The sequence below is a fragment of the Micromys minutus genome, assembly GCF_963924665.1.
Source record: "Micromys minutus genome assembly, chromosome: 29".
NCBI classification, from domain to species: domain Eukaryota; kingdom Metazoa; phylum Chordata; class Mammalia; order Rodentia; family Muridae; genus Micromys; species Micromys minutus.
Window position 1 is genome coordinate 19,483,847 of NC_137964.1, and position 5,826 is coordinate 19,489,672.

Here is a 5,826-nt window from a genome sequence, read left to right on the forward strand (position 1 = left end):
GCCTCCTGGTTCCTGCCCTTTCTGAGTTCCTGTCTTGATTCCTTCCCTGATGAACAGTGATATGGAAATGTAAGCAAAATAAACCCCTTTTTTCCCCAAGTTTCTTCGGTCATGGCGTGTCAGGTGGATTTCTTAGTTTGAAGAACTTGATCTCCAGAATTCCAGGACAGCCAGGGATAGAGAGGAAAACCCTGTCTCAACAAACAAACAAACAAACAAACAAGCAAACAAACAAACAGCAAAAACGAAGTTACATCTTTAAAGTTAGAGAAAAATAATATCAATACAGGATTCTGTATTCATCAGAGTATTCTTTCCAGAACAAAGTGGAAGTCATGATATCTAATAAGCAACTGTATGGAAATGCAAAAGATACAGGAGTAAGTTGGTCAAAATACGTTGTACGAAATTCTTAAGAGAATTGTCAAAAATAATTTATACAGCAAAGACCTATCATTTTTTGTCCCTACTTAGCCTGGAATTGACTGCACTGTCAAACAAGTTTGTGGGAAGCCCGTTAGTGTTCTCCAATCAGACAGGGACTCTAGATTGAGAACTGCCTAGAGAAAGGCTTCAGTCCTGGCGGGTTTTGTGTGGGTTGCCACCATATTGGAGTCCGTTTGCTTTTTGCACCTCCAGTTCAGCTCCTGCCGGCCTCCCTGTGCCCTTGCAACTTGGACTCACAGGGCGGATTTCTAGACACCTAACTTCTGGAACAAGTCACAGCGGGAACTCGGAGATAAGGGAACCCAGATACCGCGGAACGGAACCCTGCGGAAACCGGAGACCGGAGAACCCGGACACCCCAGAACGGGACACCGCGGAAGCGCTCCGTTCCGGAATCCGGACACGGTGAGTTGGGGCCGGGCCTCCGAGAAGGGAGGCTTTTGTTGTTGTTGCAGCCGAGCAGTGTCAGTGGGGAGTCCCAGATCGACTCCTCTGGGGCGGCTCTGTCGGCTTGCAGCGAGGGCACAAGTCTGGCAGCCAGATGGCGGGATTCTGGGGACACCCCGGCTCCCCATGTGCCGGTCCTGCCTAAGAAAAGCTCTGGGCTGGGGTCCGCGCCCCCTTCTCCTGAGCGTCCTACATCATGGACAACGTCCATTCAGGACAGTAAATTCCTAAGAATTTCCCTTGCCAGCTTACTGTCTTCACGTTAAACCGTCCCCGCGTAGATTTCAAACAGACTCTCCGGTGCACATCAGGTGGCAATTTGAAAGGACTTGTTTTGTGTTCATGGACTTTGCGCTGGTGCAGAAAGCTCAGGACAGTTATTAGACTCATGGCAAAACTTTTCACATCACACTTCTCCCTAGGCACAGACACTTTAGCACAAAATCTTTGGGTTGAGTTTTCTCCTGGTTTATTTCAGAGGTTATTTATTTATTTGTACTGGAGTTCAGTATTTCTGACCTCAAGTGCAGATACTAGGTGCTACCAGTGCCGTGTCTCAGGACAGGAGTTGTTAAGTTCCCTGGGATTCTGTCCTAGGACCGGTCTGTGAACCCGCAGCCTTTATTTGAAGACACTGCGTTTGTTTACACATCTTAGCTACTGTAATATTATAACTGTGTCCTTGTCCTGGTATACTTACTTTGTATTGTGACTTTTGAGTCATACAGTAAGTCAGCTTTAGCTTTATTTCCCCAAGAGCTTTCACATTATTTAAAAATTCATATCGTCAATTTGCCATCTTGTCAATAGTTCCCAAGGACTGCCCCCCCCCCCCCCGTTTATGTTCCCTAGAACCCAATCCCCCTTTTCCCCTAATCTCTTCAGGTAGCCCATGCTGGCCTGGATGTTTCCTTTCTTTTTTTGTTGATGCCTCCTGAGAGCTGGATTAGCTTTTTGGTAAGAGCTTCCGGTCTTGGGTTAAATTGCTGTTGCAAATAAATGAGAGGCCATGCTCTTATGTAGCTCCTGGGAGTGTATACTAGGAACACTTTCTAGGACCATACAGGGACCTGTGATTTTTAGCTTTTCTACCTCATGACTACCCTGTGGAAGTGCTTACACATGTATGTATGTTTACTGCCTGGGGTCTAGGGAGACTTTCCATCTCCTTTGTTCCCAAAAGCTTGGCAGTTCATGTATGGTCCCTTTAATGAAAGATGGTGTATTTAGGTAACTCAGTGCAGTCTCCTCATCACTGTCAGGTCTGTCATGGGGCAGTAGACACCCATTACCCATGTTACAAGTTTCAAAATTCTCTTGTAGACTAGATCCCTCTTGTGTTCTGACAGCTTCAGTGAACCTGTAATGTGCTCTTATACAGGCTAATGATGGGTGAGAGCTACATTTATCTGCGAGTGTGGGCATGAATATTTTGCATGCAGTTAGAAGCTACGCTGGCCCAGGAAAGTGACAGTTGTAGGTTCTCCTAGATCCATGGTGTCACTGGTTCTGAGTAGCTGGTTAGGTTCCCAGGACCAGGCCTGATTTCCCTCTTGGTTAGAAGCACCAAGTCCAGTTAGAATTGATAGCTACATTCAAGCTATCTTTTGACTTATCATGTCATGCATAGGCATCCTAGCTTGTAGCACTGTTGTTTCCATGGCACCATCTGGTACCTTGAATGCTAGTCCTCATAGCAGACTTTCAGATCACATCCTCCGGGTCCTGTGTCTGAAGTACACAGTGTTCTGCAGAAGGGAACCGAAGGCAATAGCTTATCATGTTTTAGGAGTCCCCAGTACTCCTGTAAATTCCCTTTGGACATATTTATTCTGTTGGTTCAGTTTTTCTAGGGAACCCTAACTGATAACGATGTGTTAAGGTCAGTTAAGCTCACAAATTGTGTTTCAAGTTTTCAGGGTGATTTTCCAAGAACAAAGTCTCAAGGCCAGTTCAGAATCAGGGAAGCCACTAAACCAGTGGTTGGTTATCAACTCGTGGGCCATGGCCCCTCTGGCAAACTTCTATCCCCCAAATTTATTTATATTATGATTTAGAACTAGCAGAATTACAGGGTCTCAGCATTAGGCTGAGAACCACAGCTACTGATGCAATTTGCTTTGGTTAACAAAATGATAGAAATAGTGGAGACTCATCTAGTCCCTTGGTACCCAGAGTCTACAGATACTCCAGTAGTCTGTGTGTAATGACAGCATCCACAAACAAGCTAGAGACATCCTCTGGGATACTTGGTATTTCTCAGAGCTCTTGCTGTTGTAGAAATACTACCGACCTAGTAGGTTTTCTGCACTGGTACAGAATAAGGACAAGAAAAGTGTGTGCTTAGCTCAGGTGTCTTCCTACATCCTTGCTACCATCTTGTGCTGGGTGAATCTGCAGATGTGAAACAGCAAGAGTCACTTAGAGTTGATTGCGAAGACACTACGGTGGTTGTGATTGCCTCTTGCAAAAGTTAGGACTTTTGTCTTGGTAGTAGTGGGGCTTGAACCTTGGGCATCATGCTTACCAGGGAGGTGCTCTTTCACTGAGCTGCATCCCAGACTCAGAGTTCTTCTGTGACATGACAATAATCAATATTGATGTGCAGACTTAGCTCATGCCTTATTTATTCATTTTGATGTGTTGAGGTAGGACTTTATTATCTGGCTCTGCCGAGCTGAGAATGTGCCATAGCCCAGCCCCAGTGTGTTTGACCCTCTCGAGTGCTAGAATCACAGGCACATGCCACAAACTGTGCTTCTCATCTTCTGATAGTTTGAGCATCTTTCCACGTCCTTAAAAATCACAGAATGTGTTGGTGGGCAGGGAAGGAGAAGTTCGGGGAATGACTTGTAATATCTTTCCATTCCGGTAACCCTGCCTCTATTTTATCGTACAGATGCAACAGTCAGTTGTTATCAGTAAAGTTACCCATTTTTAATGTGATTACTCGTTTCCCGCCGCGTTGTGATTCTTACTTGTGTTTAAACTTTGAAATGGATGCGCCCAGAAGTCTCCATTTCTTCCTTTGAGTTTTAGTCATTTTAGTGCGCATGCGCAGTGTGTGCATATTCACCCGTGACTAGGTACAGGTGGGCACACACATGTGCTGAGGTCAAGTGTCTGTGTCAGGTGTCTTCCTCAACTGTTTCCATCTGACTTATTAGGGCAAGGCTTTCACTTGAACCCAGAATGTGCTGATTTGTCGAACCCAGAGAGCCACCAAATCTATCTCCTGAGAGTTGGGATTCCAAGGAGGCCTCTAGGCCCACATGGCATTTCCACGAATGCTGCGCAGCTGTACAGCTGTCTCAAGTGCAACACTCACAGGTGTTCTTTCCCATGATGGAACAAACTCACATTTCCCTCAAACAACCTTCTGAAACAAACTGCCCAACAAATAGAGGCAGACTGCAAATAATTTCTATTAACATTTTTCTGCTGGGTGGAGCAATCTCCCAGGTGGCTACCTCCAGCCCTCATTTCACCCGCCTGTCCCCTGGCTTCTGTCTTCCTTTCTCAGTTACACCTACGCCCAAAAAGGCTTCTGGGCTTCCTGCTTAGACACTGCCTGAGTCCCTGAGGCCCGGAGCGCAGCTGCCCACGAATGAGCTCGTGAGCAGCTTTCATCCAGAATCTCCAGGGAAATCAGGAGCAGGAGCACAGCTCAGCGATGGCTCAGTGTCATTTCCTTAAACAATAGTTTTAACTGTCAAACAAGCTCTGACATCTGACAGGCCATCTGCATGCCATAAACAAACCAGAACAGTGTATTGTTATCTTTTCCTTTGTTTGCAAAATGTTAAGTAGACTATCCAAGTGGGAAAAAAATGAAACATGAGAATTCAAAGGGTTTTTTTCCTCCACAGCCAAACTCATTTGTTTTTGGGCTGTGAGGCCATGTAGAGGGCGATCAGGCAGTAGATGGTCCCTCCCACCGTCAGAGCCATGGTGGTCCGGTAAAGCATTTGGTCAGGAAGGCCTGGTTTCAGGTGGATGGCACACCATCAGCCTTCTGGGAGAATTTCTGCAACTCTGGAACTTTGTTCTTCCCAGCATAATCACATGCTGTCACATTGGAGGTCAGTTTGGTTGGTGTGGCAGATACCATAGGAGGTGCTTCTGTGGAAACGGGCTTTAACCCCTGCGGCGCAAAGGCTTCCGAGGCCCAAGCTCTGGCCAAACTGTGTGAAACTGCTAAACTTGTAATACATATTGGCTGAGCCGGGCTTCGCACAGCTGCTGCCTGTGCGAGCACCCTAGAAAAAGGCAAGTCCCCTGTTTTAACACGTGTGAATTCTTGACACTTGGTTTTTGTTTTCAAGGCCATCGCCAGCGCTGAACTGTGAATCCTGCGGGTGTCATGCATTTCTGTCACTTCTGTGCACATGGGAGCAGGAGTTCACATTTAAGTCATTCCGCCCATGTGCTCACTCGACAGTACGTACTGAAAAATCTGGGGTGCTATGACCAAGATTCATGGTGACATCCGCATAGACATGGCCTTTAGTTCGCTCGATTTTTGTGCTTTCCCAGGGTAAAGGAGTTCTCACCGGTGTAAGGAGTTAGCTATGTAGACTTTTGTATCCCACAGCCTCAACGTCAGCCAAGTTTACACACCGAAAGTGCGCGTCAAATAACTGGGAGGCTGCAGCTGGTCATTGTGGGTAGAAGGAAGAAAAGCTGGTTTTTAAAACTGTGAAGACACGATACAGAGGATTTCTACTGGCATCTCTTGGGCCTTCCTGAGTTTCTCTGGTTGTGGGGTATGTGTAAAAGGAATTATAAACACACTAGCTCCAACAGGTATTCGGACATCCCTGGAGAAAGAATACTAAAAATGAGTGGCTAGTGTTTGCCATGCCCTCACATCTGTTCTCCCCCACAGCTCTGGGAGAGACAACTCTGGGGTGTGTGTACTTATCCCTTACT

The 5,826-nt window shown here is 46.3% G+C and overlaps 1 pseudogene across 1 annotated transcript; it reads right to left on the minus strand.

Moving 5' to 3' along the window:
- Positions 1-4,769: 4,769 nt before the first annotated feature.
- LOC308439399 (cytochrome c oxidase subunit 7A2-like, mitochondrial) lies at positions 4,770-5,108 on the minus strand (annotated as a pseudogene). The gene has a single exon. The product of its transcript is annotated as a cytochrome c oxidase subunit 7A2-like, mitochondrial (transcript).
- Between the last annotated feature and the right edge of the window lie 718 nt (positions 5,109-5,826).